At 39.6% G+C, this 16,286-nt stretch overlaps 1 protein-coding gene across 1 annotated transcript in view; it reads left to right on the top strand.

Moving 5' to 3' along the window:
• The window catches only part of akap6 (A kinase (PRKA) anchor protein 6), a 366,422-nt gene that overhangs the window by 308,444 nt on the left and 41,692 nt on the right, over window positions 1-16,286 (top strand). The gene's annotated exons all lie outside the window — the stretch shown is intronic.

Below are 16,286 nucleotides of genomic sequence, written 5' to 3'. Positions count from 1 at the left end.
CTAATTGGATAATGTCCTGGGGACCCAGGTTCGAATCCCACCATGGCAGATGGTGGAATTTGAATTCAATAAAAATATCTGGAATTAACAGTCTAATGATGACCATGAATCCACTGTCAGTTGTCGGGAAAAACCCATCTGGTTCACTAATGTCCTTTAGGGAAGGAAACTGCTATCCTTACCTGGTCTGGCCTACATGTGACTCCAGACCCATAGCAATGTAGTTGACTCTGAACTGCCGTCTGGGAAATTAGGGATGGCAATAAATGCTGCCTAGCAGCAACACCCTCATCCCATTAATGAATTTTTTAAAAATGGCACAAGGTCAAATTGGGATGCCTGGTCAGTGCAGACAAGTTGGACCGAAGGGTCTGTTTCTGTACTGTATTACTCAATGACTCTATGACTGTATAAGCCTATGGACCCTGACAGAATTCTGGCAATAGTACTGAAAACATATACTCCAGAACTTGATACTCACCAACTAACCTCATTCAATAAAGCTACAACACTGGCATCTACCCAACAATGTGGAAAATTGCCCAGGTATGTCCTACACACAAAAAGCAGGACAAATCCAACCCAGCCAGTTACCGCCCCATCAGTCTACTCTCAATCATCAGTAAAGAGATGAAAGGTGTCGTCTTCAGTGCTATCAAGCTGTACCTGCTAGGCAATACCCGTTCAGTGACACTCCAGCTTGGGTTCCACCAGTTACACTCAGCTCCTGACCTCATTATCGCCTTGGTTCAAACATGGGCAAAAGAGCTGAATTCCAGAGGTGAGGTGAGAGTGACAGCCCTTGACATCAAGGCCTCATTTGACTGAGTGTGTCATCAAGGGCCCTAGCAAAACTGGAATCAATAGGAATTAGGGGATAAACTCTCCTGGTTAGAGTTATACATGGCACATAGGAAGTAGTTGTTGGAGGACAGTCATTTCAGCTCCAGGACACTTTTGCAGGAGTTCCCCAGGGTAGAGTCCTGGGCCCAAACATCTTACAGTAATTTTATCAATGGCCTTCCTTCCATGATAAGGTCAGAAGTAGGGATGTTCACCAATGATTACTCAATGTTCAGCACCATTCGTGACTCCTCAGATACTGAAGCAGTCCATGTTCACATGCAACAAGGTCTGGATAAAATCCGGATTTAGGCTGACAAGTGGAAAGTTATGTTTGTGCCACACAAATGCCAGGCACTGACCATCGTCAATAAGAGACTATCTACCCACTGCCCCTTAATATTTACTGGTGTTATCATTACTGAATCCCTGACTATCGACACGCTTGTGAGTTATCAATGACCACATAAACATAACAGCTACAAGAGTAAGTCAGAGTCTAAGAATATTGCAATGAGTAACTCACCTCCTGACTCCCCAAAGCCTGTCCACTATCCATGAGGCATAAGTCAGGAGTGTGATGAATTCTCCCCACTTGCCTGGATGGGTGCAGCTCAACAAAGCACAAGAAGCTTTATACCACCCAGGACAAAGCAGCCCACTTGATGAGCACCATGTCCACAGGCATATATTCAATCCATCACTGATGCTCAATAGCAGCAGTGTGTACTATCTAAAAGATAAAATGCAGAAATTCATCAAAGATCCTTAGCAGTACCTTCCAAATCCATGACCACTTCCAGGAAGACAGGGGCAAGAGATACATGGAAACAGCACCACCTGCAAGTTCTCCTCAAAGCCACTCAACATCTTGGCTTGGAAAAATATCACTGTTTGTTCACTGTCACAGGCTCAAAATCCTGGAATTCCCTCCCTTAGAGCATTGTGGGTTAACCAAAGCATGTGGACTGCAGTGAATCATAGAATACCTAAAGTGCAGAAAGAGGCCATTCAACCATCAAGTCTGCATCGACCCTCCAAGGTGCAAACCGCCCAGACCTAGCCCCTAAAGCTATCCCAATAGCCCCACATTTATCATGGCGAATCCACCTAGACTGCACATCCCTTGACACTACGAGAGATTTTAGCATGGCCAAACCATCTAACCTGCACATCTTTGGAGTGTGGGAGGAAACCGGAACACCCAGTGGGAACTCATACAGACACTGGGAGAACATGAAAACTCCACAAAGACAGTCACCCAAGGCTGGAATCAAACCTGGGTCCCTAGTGCTGTGAGGTAGCGGTGCTAACCACTGAGACACCTTCTTGAACAGTGGTTCAAGAAGGCAGCTCTCCACCAACTTCTCAAGGGCAACTAGGGCCAGGCTAGTCTGTCCAGCTAGTGAAGCTCACTTTCCATGGGTGAATTAAAAAGAAGTTTCTCAAATTTCTCTGCAGCTTTCTGCTGTCTTTCACCATTTAAATAATATTTAGCTCCTCTATTCTTCCTACCAAAGTGCATAACCTACATTTTCACATTATATTCCATCTGCTAAGAATTCAGCTTTGTTTCTAGCAACTTCCTGTGTAGTGCAGTTCTCTGAGTTTAGGATTATGCATAAAGGGATCCCCTGCCTGCAATGGAGAATGTTGATTTGACACTATCCTGATATTGAACACCAGATTCCCAAATTTGGACTGTGAACATGGGATCAAGCCTGCATTTTGTACTCCTATCAAAAGAAGTGTAAAGCTGAAAATGAGATCTACATTACAATATTTAAAGAGTGAGACACCCAGATTTTAGGTAGGATACATTTTGATAATATTTTCTGTTACAATGATTTTGAAAGCATTCCTGGAGATGTTTTGGTGATTGTCTGATCCTGTCAAAGCTTGTTCCTCAGGATCTATGAATGGCCTCCTTCTATGAAAGAAATTAACATAAGGAGTGTGTGCAATAGTGATTACGTCTACAGAACAACAAGGTGATTGAAACAAGGCTGCAGAACAGGCAAACTCTGCACAATCCCCAGATCCAGATTCAGCTATTCTCTTTGACAATAACAGAAGGCTGTTTGGCAGGCTAGCCAATGGATCCAGTATCTTATTGTGATGCCATTCAGCCCTCTTCTACAAGGCATTCCTATCAATGTTCATGTTTAAGGCCTCTATGTCATTATTCATCTGCTAATTTACCTTTTTTGTGTTGGCAAAATGAACCATCCTTTACCCCTGGCTTGTTGTAGCAGATATAGCCCACATCACTTTTCATATGCAGATACTTTACAAGTATCCAAGTCAAGAACAGTGCCTGCAAGTGTCAGAATAATTCATGAGGTTCTTCATTAGTGCTGTGCTGTTGTTCTTTCCCTTCTTTCTTGGGCTTCTTTGGTTGATGGAATGGTAATTCTTAAGTTTCTGAAAGAAGAACTCAGAAGGGTAGAGTTTGCATGATGGAAAATGGAGTGTTGGGGTTGGAAAACAAGAGGTCCATATCACATCTATAAACCAGACAGATAGATGAAGGTCAGCTGAGAGTTGTGAAGGGGCATAAGACAGGATCACATCTTTATCCTCAATGTTCTCAGTACCCCTCTGTTTCAGAGCAGCATCTCTTTCATAGCATTCAGGAGTCCAGCAGCATGGTTAGATGTTTGGAAGTTAAATGGAATACTTGGATTTAGATATGAGTCTTGAATGCCAGTGACAGGGCATGAGATAGGACTGTGACACATTAAGGAGTGCGAGACCTTGATGGTATCGTGGGTAAGAGATGTATTCACTGACCTTAACTGGCATCTTGAGATGATTACAGTTCTTGATATACTGTTACCAGGTCCTCACATCGAGACCATGTTCTCATGGAAACACAAACCTACTGAGTTTCCACAGCAATTTCTGTTTTTATTGCGATCTAAGAACTCATTGATGGCACCGTTGACCAACCCTTTCCGCCACATTGCTGATAATTTAGAGGGGACCGATGAGGCAGTAATTGACTGGGTTTGATTTGTCCTGGATTTTGGTGGACAAGACACACTTGGGGGCACTTTTCCACATTGCCAGGTAGATGCCAGTGCTGTAGTTGTACTGGAATGTGACACTACAATGCTACTGTGCCCCTCCTAAACAATTTTCTGCCACATTTTCTTGTTTTCATTAGGATGATTTCTCTTCCTAAGTCCAGGGAACAGTTTCTCATTGTGGGCCCTTTTAGACCAAAGTATCGTATCAAGCGAAGCCTAAGAGAAAGAGAAACAAATTTGGAATGACTGCACTGCATTTTGATAGTTCCTTCTTTTCTTCTTTCACCTCTGGAATTGCATTGCCCTTTAAACACTACAGTTGAAATGGACTTATATGGATATCATCAGGGATTATGCCATCTAATCAGTTGGGAAATCTGGAAGTCAAATTCAGTGGTTGGGTTAAAAACCCATAACACACATGGAAATGTCACATCTCATCCTGGCCACACCTCCATCCTCACTTCTAATCTCACTGTGCTTCAGATTAAGCTTTTTTTTCATTTATTCTTTTCAATTCAATAATTTCTGTTATGGAAACGCAGAACTGAGGCACACAACCTGGAAGTTCTTCCCTAACAGCACTGGGGGTACCTACACCACATGACTAGCAGTAGTTCAAGAAGGCAGCTCCCCACCACCTTCTCCAGGGCAATTAGAAATGAGGAACAAATGCTGGCCCAACCAACATCCTGTGAACGAATAAACAAAAATATCACATATCTGAAATTTAAATGGTACAGCACAAATTTGGAAGACTAATCTTTTAAACATCAACTTAGTGCTTGCAAAATCTTCAAAATAATGAATTAAGTTCTGTAACTGCCTTGATTTAATGCAGATAAAAATTTATTTTATAGTGGTGATTAATAAAATAGTGAAACCAAATAGGCTATTATTGGAAAAAGAAATTTGTCTAAACTATTTACAGCTGCTTTGCATTTAAACTAGATCCAGATATGTAAATAAAGAAGGTACTTGTGGTGAAATGACATACTTTTTCCAATTAATATTAAAAAAAATCACATAATCAACAATGGGCTCAGCCATCCATTTTTAAAATTTCCACTCTGCTGCTTATTTTCTGTCAATTTTAAAAGTGTGGAATACTGCTACTACTTTATTAAGCAGATTAGAAAAATTCTAGCTTTGATTTTAAGATGTGCTAAAGAATAAATTTTCCTTTTAATGTCAGAAGTGAACAGTACGCATTACTACAATTCACATAAGGTACATTTCAGTACATTTATTAATGTGAGACTGTCACATTAGCATAATAGAGTACCGAACTAGAAGCACACTTGCTTCGATATGTTTTTAAAATCTTTCCATAAAGCTGTCTCCGACCTTTAAGAAAATTTGTTTTTCTCACTTAGTGTGCATTTGCTGCCTTGTCTCTAATGTTATTGATTAGTCTTGCAGAATTTTCAATACAGGGTGACTTTTTTAAAGCTTTTACAGAATCATACGTGATGTGTTGCAAACAAAAACTATTATTTTCCATTAAGATAACAGAAGCAATATAATGTTGTAACAGCATTTATAGAAAATCTCTTCAGCTTCCATCAGTAAATCTTTTATAGTTTACACTTAAATCCTTTCTAAATAATATTAGGCTCGGCACTATGTTTTCCTGTTCCACTAATGCAGGGAAGTCAACAAGTTGTGGTAAGGTAGAAAAATGATAAACAGGACAGCTGAGAGAAAATTGGAAAAACTGACCTGTGATATATTGGCCACATCAGTACTTTTGTTCATTTTCCAATTATTGGCTACTTTGGCAGACATGTTTTAAAATAATATTGATTTTATTGACTTTATTGCAAAAGAATAAAAGATATGTTGGTACAATTGTAAATAAAATATCATACACTGAACTGGTTAGCTATATACACATGGCACATTCTGAACAGCTGTGGGTGATGTTTCACAATGAACCATTATTATAAAGAAGGTCTGCAGAGATTTCACAGAATAACAGAATTGTTACAACACAGGCTTGCAAGCAATTTACCTAGAGTCACTCCCACATCTCCTTCCTATAGCCCCGCACATTCTTCCTTCAGTTTTACTTTTGCATAAGTTTCATTAATATTAGTCATTCCTTGCTATCATGATTAAGAACTCTTTTCTTTAAATATTTAAGTGGACCTATTTCATTAAATTACATATTGATTTAAAACTTTTCATTATCTAGTGTAACTTTTGTCAGCTCACCAATGTATTACTTTTAAACCTTGAATATATATACATTTAAAATTATAGTTTAACAAGTTTATATCATTCATAAGAATTATTTCAGCACAGACTATTGGAATTTTAACTTTTATTTAAAATAGGCTTTAATTCTATTGCAAGCCAGTTACTGGAAAGGATTATGCTTTATAAAATATGTGGTACAAGATGTTTCATAGTTTTATTTGGTGACATTTTCATTCTATAAAGTGCTATTAAAGAAAGGAGTATACATTTTATAGACTAAAGTATGAACTGTTTAAAGATGAATTTCTTGTGAATATCAAACGAACAATGAAAATTAGGGTCTAGAGTTTTGCTTTAATATACCATATATCATTATAAACATATATTTGTGAGTTTCTTGTAGAAAGTTCAATTTTATTTCAGAATTCGTGAAGACTTTGTGAAATATTTAGCATTGTTCAGTCGTGATGTCTTTGATGAGAAATTGTGCTTTGTGGTAGTCATGTTAGGGATTTTGTGGTAGTCATGTTAGGGATTTTTGAAGAGTTATAAGGGAAACACACACATACACACAGACACACACACACACACACACAGACACCTCAGTCAAGACATTTGCCCATGTGCACACTTAACAGCCACCAGAAGGATGCAGAGTAGGCACATCCTTACATCATGCAGATCTGATGCTAGCACTACAGTTTTGGTGCTCTACATTTGAACTGACACGCTCTCTTAAGCCTGAACAGCTGAGCACCTTCAGGGACATGAAGGATACTCTGTTCTCTACCACCCACCACCTCTAATTAAGGGGATCATCAACTCCAAACAGGATAAACAATTTCTTCTGGCTTTCTCAATTCTACACATCTCTGGTACTTACCATAATTGTTTCAATTCTTAGAAGTGGTTAAGCAGGTGATGAGGTACTTTTTACTAACTTCAAAGTCTCTGCACAAACCAATTGCTCATGATGTGAGTGCACTTGACAGCATTCCTCTTGGAATGGAGTATGGGCAAAAACCACAAAGGGCAGGACATTTGCTTGAAGAGACACAAGATAGAGGGAAAATAGCCTCTCAACAGAACACCAAATCCACTCAATGCATTTGGGGAGAAATTCTCCAACTGACACTCAACAGTGCGCAAATTCATTTGAGGTGTCTTCACTTCAGTACAGAGGTAGTCACTGAAATCAGAAAACATCAGTAGCCACAAATGCATCCTCTGATGCTGCTTGGCCTGCTGTGTTCATCCAGCCCTGCACCTTGTTGTCTTGCATCCTCTTATGCTGATAATGTAGCTTATGACTTGGGGGCACATCCCACTCAGATGTGTGCAGCATACATATAAAAAAAGCCTTGCTGCCACCATAAGACCCTAAGAAATAGGAACAGAAATAGGCTGTTCAGATTGTGGCTGATCTGACATTTCTTGTGTTCACTCTTCTGTCCTTTTCATGTAACCCTTTCTTCCCCTACTGGTCAAGAATCTATTCCAGGTTTAAATATACATAAGGATTCTACCCCCACAGCTCTCTGTGGGAAGAATTATCAAAAGACTCCCACCCCTTTGAAAGAAGAAATTCTTCTTCATCTCAGTCTTAAATTGGCCCCCTTTATTCTGAGTCAGTGCTCTCTGGTCCGAGACTCTAACATGAGGGAAAACATTCTCTCAGCATTTACCCTATCAAAACCCTTTAAAATCCTAGAAATAGTAGGAACTGCTCCTGCTGGAGAATCTGAGATAACAAGGTGTAGAGCTGGATGAACACAGCAGGCCAAGAAGCATCAGAGGAGCAGGAAAGCCGACGTTTCCTTAAGAATCCTATACGTTTCAATGAGATCACCTCTCATTATTCTCAACTCCAATGAGTAGAGTCCCACCCTGTTTAGCCTTTGCTTAGAAGACGATCTTTGCATACCAGGGACCATCCTAGTGAACATTCCCGGAACTGCCTCCAAATAAATGATATCTTTCCTAAAATAAGGGGATTAAAACTGCTCACACTATTCCAGATTGGTCTCACCAGCACCTTGTACAGTTGCAGTAAGACTTCCCTACTCTTAAACTCCAACCTCCTTGAAATAAGGGCGAACATTCATTAGCCTTCCTGATTACCTGCTGCCCCTGCATACCAGCTTTCATGAACAAGTACCCCCATGTCCCCTTTCTTGTTGCATTTTCCCACATTATACTCCATTTTATCAACTTTTTGCCCACTTAATTAACTTATCTGTATCTCTGTAAACTGCTTGCATCTTTCTCACAACCTGCCTTTCCACCTATTTTTGTGTTGTTTGCAAATTTGAATTTAATATTCAGTTTGAGAATAAGAAACCTGGGTTGAAAGTAACTGTGTTTAATTTAAATAAAGAGAATTACAATAGAATAAGGATGGAATTTACTAAAGTGAACTGGACAGATAGATTAGCAGGATTGACAGTAAACAAGCAATGGCAGACATTTAAGGAGGCAGAGTCATAGAGTCATGGAGTCATTCAGCAAACAGACACTTCAGTCCAACTCATCCATGCTGTCCAAGTTTCCCAAACTAAACTAGTCCCACTTGCCTTTGTTTGGTCCATATCCCTCTTAACCTTTCCTATTCATGTACCTATCCAAATGTCTTTTAAATATTGTGACTGACAGTTCATTCCACATATGAACCACCCTCTGTGTGAAAAGGTTGCCCCTCAGGTTCCTTTGAAATCTTTCTTCGTTCATCTTAAAAATATGTCCTATAGTTTTGAACTCCCCCAACCTAAGGAAAAGACATGAACCCCGAGATCCCTCTGCTCCTCCACACTGCCAAGAGTCTTTCCGTTAACCTTGTATTCTGCTTTCAAATTTGTCCTTCCAAAATGAATCACCTCACACTTTTCAGGGTTAAACTCCATCTGCCACTTCTCAGCCCAGCTCTGCATCCTATCAATATCCCTTTGTAACCTAGAACAGCCCTCTGCACTGTCCACAACTCGACCCACCTTCGTATTGTCCGTGAACTTACTAATCCATCCTTCCACTCCCACGTCCAAATCATTTAGAAAAATCACAAATAGAAGAGGACCCAGAATCCTTGTGGTATACCACTCGTAACTGAGCACCATGTTGAATATTTTCCATCCACTACCACCCTTTGTCTTCTAAGGGTCAGTCAATTCTGAATTCAATCTGCCACATTTCCCCCTATCCCATGCCTCCTTACTTTCTGCATGAGCCTACCATAGGGAACCTTATCAAACACCTTACTTAAATCCATGTACACCACATCCACCGCTCTACCTTCATCCACATGTTTGGTCACCTCTTCAAAGAATTCAATAAGGTTTGTGAGGCATGATCTACCCCTCACAAATCCATGCTGACTATCACGAATCTAACTGTACCTATCCAAGTGATCATAAATCCTATCTCTCAGAGCCCTTTCCAATAATTTGCCCACTACTGAAGTAAGACTAACTGCCTTTCCAGTATCTGCCTCCCAATCTGCTCTTCCACTTCTCTGCAACTATAAGGGGGTCTATAAAGAATCCCCAACAAAGTGACTGCTCCTTTCTTGTTCCTGACCTCAACCCAAACTGACTCTGTAGACATATCATTCTCGAACTGCCTTTCAGTAGCTGCTATGCTAGCCCTGACTAGCAATGCTACTCCCCTGCCTCTTTTACCACCCTCCCTATTTCTTTTAAAGCATCTAAATTCCGGAACTTCCAACAACCATTTCTGTCTCTGAGTTACCCAAGTTTCTGTAATGGCCACTAAGGAAGGGAAGGGAACGGAGCAGGAATGTGTTCATTCTGGGAGATGTCAACAGGTCCATGCTTCATGGAGTTCCCGGCATTGCCCTTGAGCAATGCTTTAGCAATGCTAGTAAACTGTTGGAGGACCAATCACTGGACTGATGTGATACCCGTTTGAACAGTAACAAGCAAAGCTTGGATGACAATAGATTCCAGTCAGGATTCCACTCTTGTTGGAGGCTGCATGTGCTGCAATAAACATAGAAACATTGATCATCAAACATTACATTGTGGTTACATTCACAAGTATATTGGTGCATTCCCCACGCCCCCAACCCTGCCACCAGCAGCCCCAAATTCCGTGTTGGTAAAGATGGGTTTCAAGATATTGCATACCCGAGTCTCCCAAAGTGGTTCTAAATCTGTTCCTATTACATAATTTTTGCTGCAGTCATTTGGACAGGCTTTTCAATCCATGAGGTATATTGTTGTGTATCAGACTTCTTCTGTCACCTGGCACATAAAAATTGAATTCTTTGCTGCAGAACCCATGTGGAACCTTGCCCTCTGCTCAGCTGACACCTGTACCATCCTTATCACCCATCCTGGCAGAAAATCTCTGTGCCTAATGTCTCACCACATGCAAATCCCACCTCCAATCTCTTCTCTAAGATATGTGGAGTGCCAATATCTGAACAAATGCCTGCAATGTGATATCAACTACGAGTATGCCAGAATGATCACTCTCTTCTCTAATTCTTCTTGGATACCTGGAAGGGAAAAAGGTACAACAATTGGGCGATAGTGAGGGAAGGGAAAAATAAGAGGTGCATGATTATGTAATTTACAACTTGTGATTTTAATGACACTGTTGAATGTCATCTGCCAATGCAACTGATGGTGACATATTGTATGCAATTAGTTTTACAGTTGTCAGTTCTATTATTGATTTCCAATGATCTGGTACGTGTCCTTCAGAATTCAGACTGGTGGTATATTTGCAATCGCTCCAGTGTGTCAATCTTGGTTTTGAATGTGTGCTTTCCAGTTTTCTTAGGTAAATTATGGTGACTGTGGGAAGTTTCCTGACTTTGTCTACACAATGCATTTCATTCACAATATGTTTGTCTTCCAATTGGAAGTTGTTCCACAGTGGGTTATCTCTGGTCTTTCTTGCCATGAACTTTGTGTATTGGCTGGCATTTGTGTGGCTCCCTCCTTCTTGTTGTTGCCATGGTGTTGCTGCACCTGCCTTCTGTTTGATATCACTGTACAGAGCTTCTGGCTGCATCTTTGGAGCCAGATTTCTTATATAGGCAGGCCAGTATCTTTTTGCACAATGTGCTTTGCACAGATCTTGGACTGCATGACAGATTTATGGTGGGCATGATAAGCTTCACTTAACACACAGCTTGCTTGCTTTTTATATCCTGGCTACAGCGTAAATACAATTAACTACAATGGCTTCATACATTCTGCCATTTTCTCGTAGCGTGTCAATATTGTGACCTTTTTTTCTGAAACGTATCTTTGGAAAACGTCAATTAACATTGAAATAATGACCAATGACTGCCACCATTCTGACAGTTTGGCCTGTGAAAAATCACTTTCCATGCACTTATGACAGCATTGTGTACGAATTTACATCTGCGACTGTTGACTAGAAAGCATCAATTCTAAATGATGAATTCCAAAATCGCACTTTTCATGTCTTTGTGGGACTTTTAGGTCCTTTTCAGCTAAGTCAGAAGTATTGGTTCTGTGCACTCTCACTTCCAATTGCAAGCATTATTTTCACAGCATGCTAATCCAATTTGGCAATGGTTTAACTTATGAAGCATAGCTCCATTCTTTGAATTTGGATAGGACATAAATCCAACTGGTCTTCCAGTTCATGCTCGGGAGTTTTATAAGCATCTTTTTGCTGTTTGTTGCCTTTTGTAAGTGATATAAATGTGTAACAATTTGCAGTTGTCTCATTATTATAGAAATACTAAATTATTTTTTTCTGCTCTGTGTGCATCTTTGGTATTGTACTTAGTGTGGCTTTATTTTTGTTTAAAATTTGATCCGTTTACTCTGCATTGTTCCCAATTTCAGTCCTTTCTGTTCTACTTTGATTGAATTAGCATTTTTTTTTCTGTTCTGCACTGGCATGGTGGTTGACAACTCTTTAAACTTTAACCAGTGTAATATTGAATCAACTGGTAGTATGTTTAGACTTGCTCAGCTTGAAGGTACTCGCAGTTATGAAAAAAGCCTTATTTTCTTCTGGGGTCTGTACTATGAGACCTCTGTGTATGCATGATGTGACTTTCTAGAACTGTTTTTGAATCTTGTTTGATGTCTGTCCCTGTGATCTTCAAGTTTGTTTCATGACTTTGACTTAATTTTTTGCACACTATGTTATCTATTCACAACACAAATGAGATATATGGATTCCCTTTGCTTGAGGATCTCATATAGTTTTATTTATGGCTAAAATGAATATAGGCAGGACAGAGTAAACTATATACACATCCTTTGTCTATAGTGCTGCAACACAGAGTGACACTAGCCTCTGGTCACAAGATATCCTGGACCTTGACTCATTTGCATGTTGCGCTTTTAACTCAACACTAATCTTAAAGCATTAATTCACCAGTTATTTGCTCCTACTGCCTTCTCATTGTGTGTCTGAAGGGTCTCCAGGTCCCTTGCAGAAACAGGATGACTCTCCTCCATTGAAATTTCTGAAGAAGATTGACAAAAGTATTTGAGTTAAATTACTTACTAAATAAAAGCAAAATACTTGAGTTGCTGGATAGCTGAAAGAAAAACAGAAAGTGCTAGAAAAGCTCAGCAGGTCCAACAGCATCTTGGAGAGAGAAAATGAGTTAATGTTTTGAGTCCAATATGATTCTTCATAACTGATAATGGAGGACAAATGGAAAAGAGGAGCGCCTAATCAGAAACTGAGGTGTTTTCTTTCATAGTGGACTTTACTGGAATATTGCATCAGGCTAAGGGTGAAATTGAGAATGGGAATAGGGTAAATTAAAATCATAAGTAACTGAATGTCAGGGACATGTCATTCACTGAGAAGAGGTGTCCTGCAAAATGGTCACTCAGTCTCTGTTTGATCCCCCCAATATAAAGGATGATGCACTGTAAGCCACATTAAGTACAATACCAAAGCTGCACATAAGCAGAACAAAATAACTTAGTCCTTCTATAATAATGATCAACTGCCAATTGTTACACATTTATATCACTTATAAAAGGCATAAAAAATTAAAAGAAATACAAGTAAATTGGTGGTTCAACTGGAAGAGCATATGGGTCTTTGAACAGCAAAGAGAGAGGAACGGAAAGGACAGGTATTACAATTTCTATGATGGCATGGACATGCTACGGGAAGGGAGAGGGGACTTCTTTCAATTTTGTATATTGTAATTATGCTCACAACATGGTTGCTACTATTTTAGGTAGTCTGTGTGGCCACTTTGCAGAACAACTCTGCTCACTCCCTAACCTTCCAGTTGTTTTTTTTTCACCACTTGTTCTCATGCTCACGTTTCTGTCCTTGGCCTATTGCAAAGTTCCAGTGAAGCAGAAGGCAAGTTCAAACAATAACACCTCATTTTCTGCCTAGACATTTTACCGCTTTCTGGAATCAACTTTGAGTTCAAAAACTTCATATCATGAACTTCATCCTCCATTTTGATTTTTTTGTTGTCAAGTGCCAGTCTGTATATTCTTTTCTTGTTTTGCTGACAGTCGAGAAGATGAAAGCAGCAAAATTTGCAAATGACACATACTGGGCCAACTCATCTTGTATACTTCAAAATGGCATTCTAATATGACTAGTACGTTGATTTCCAAGTATTATTGTTTTTCCCTCTGGGACAGTTGTTCATTATTCTACCATTACCTCAGGACCAATGCATTGTTTCTTTACCACAACCATTAACACTTCAAGTTCCTTTTGTTACGTTACTTCTTTGATTTAATCTCTTTTACCCTCTAAACTGTCTGAGACCTTTTCTTTTGTTCAATTCCCCTTGCTCCCTACTTCAACAGCATAAAACCCATAGAACAATATGTTGTGGATCCAACCAGAGATTTTTGATCTGGTGATGTGTTCTGAGGCAAGTTTAATAAATTATGCCAGAGTAAAAGATCCCCTAGGAAACAGTGACCATAACTTGGTAGAATTTAGCATTCCTTTTGAGGGTGAGGAACTTGCATTGGAAACAACTATGCTATGCCTAAAAAAGGACAATTACAATGGAATGAAGACAGAGCTGGCTGAAGTAAGCTGGCAAAGGAGTTTAGTTGCACAGACAGTTGAAAACAATACCAGACATTTAAGAAAATAGTTCATGGCTCATAGCAAAGTCATATTCCAGTGAGGTAGAAGGATTCTAGGAAGGGGACAAGCCATCCATGGTAAACCAGGGAAGTTAAGACGAGCATCAAATTAAAAGAAATGAACATGTAATATGGCAAAGACTGGTGGTAAACCAAAGGATAGGAACATTTTATAAACCAACAAAGACAACCAAAGAGTAATAGAAGACAAAATAAATATTGAATGTAAACTTGCAAATAATATCAAGACAGATAGCAAGAGCTTCTTTAAATATATAAAAAGGAAGAGAGAAGCCAAAGGTGACTCAGAAAATGATGTTGGTGAAATAATAATGGAGAATCAGTAATTGCCAGGGAAGTTGAAGAAATACTGTGTAGAAGACATTAATAGCTTTCCAAAATCACTAAATATTTGAGGGGAAAAGGAAGAGAGGAAATAAATACAATAACTGTCACTGGAGAAAGAACTGCTAGGAAAATCTAATGGGGCTGAAGACCAATAAGTCCCCTGGATCTGATGTGATGTGTCCTAGGATATAAAGGAATTGACTGCAAAGATAGTGGATGCACTCATAGCAATCTTCCAGGAATCCTTAGATTCTGGAAAAATCTTAGAGGATTGGAAAACTGCCAATGTAATACCTTTATTTAAAAAGAAGAGGAGACAAAAACAGGTGACTACAGGCCACTTAACATCTGTCATTGTGAAAATGTTAGACTGTGTTATAAAGGATGTATTAGCAACACATTGAGAAATGCATAATATGATTAGGCAGAGTCAGCATTGCTTCATTAAGGGGAAATCATGCCTGACAAATTTACTACAATTCTTTGAGGAGGTAACAAGCAGATTAAACTACTTAGTAAGACAAAAACTCATGGTGTCGAAAGTAACCTACTGGCATGGATAGAGGATTGGCTAAGGGACATTTTCAGAATGATAGCCTGTAACCAGTGGTATCCCACAGGGATCAGTGCTGGGGCCACAATTATTTACAATATATGTTAATGACTTGGATGGAGAAAGGAAATGTACTATAGCCAGATTTGTGCATGACACAAAAATAGGTAGAAAAGCAAGTGGTGAGAATGACACAAATAGTATGCAGAAGGATATACAGATTAAGCGAGTGGGCAAAAACTTGGCAGTTAGAACATAATGTGTGAAAAGGTGAGGTTATGGGATTTGGCAGGAAGAATAGAGAATTGAATATTATTTAAATGGAGAAAGGCTGAAGAAAGCTACAGAAAAGAGGGGTTTGGGAGTCCTTATGTCTGAATCACAAAAGGCTAACATTCAAGTTCATTGGGTAATAGGGAAGGCAAATGGAATGTTGGCCTTTATTTCAAAGGGAATGGAGTCTGAAAATAGGGAGATCTTTCTAAAATTATTCAAGGCACTAGTCAGAACAGAGCTAGAATACTGTGAACAATTTTGGGCCCATTACGTAAGGAACTAAATACTTACCTTTGAGGCATCCAGGGAGGGTTCTGTAGGCTGATGTCAGGTATGGAGGGACTGTCTTATGAGGAGAGGTTGAAAAGGTTGGATTTGCACTCATTGGAGTTTATAAGAATGAGAGTTGACCTAATTGAAACATACAAGATTCTTCGGGGTCTTGACAAGGCAGACACAGAACGGTTGTTTCCCCTTGTAGAAGAGTTTAGGATCAGAGGGCATAATCTCAGAATAAGGGGTAGCACACTTAATCAGAGGGTGTGGATCTGTGGAATTCTTTACTGCAGAGGGCTGTTGAGGCTGGGTCATCAAGTATTTTTAAGGCTGAGATGGATTTTTAACTGTATGGGAATCAAAGATTATGGGGAAAAGGCACGAACATGAAATTAAGAGTCATCAAATCAGCCATGATCTCACTGAATAGTGGAACAAATTCATTGGGCTGAATGGCCTCCCTATCCTCCTATGTCTTGTGATCCATCACATTTCTACGCCTTTTTAGTTCCAAAGAACAGCCGTATTTCTGCCAACCATGCTGAATTTTTCCAATGTTGTTTATATTTGAACTAAGTTACTTACTGAGGTACACTGTGTGGAGCTGGAGGAACACAGCAGGCCAGGCAGCATCAGAGGAGCAGGAAAGCTGACATTTTG

This window comes from Rhincodon typus, chromosome 8, assembly GCF_021869965.1.
Source record: "Rhincodon typus isolate 14 chromosome 8, sRhiTyp1.1, whole genome shotgun sequence".
In the NCBI taxonomy this organism is placed as follows: Eukaryota; Metazoa; Chordata; class Chondrichthyes; order Orectolobiformes; family Rhincodontidae; genus Rhincodon; species Rhincodon typus.
The sequence above is the reverse complement of the archived record's forward strand: the minus strand, read 5'-3'. Positions and strand labels throughout refer to the sequence as shown.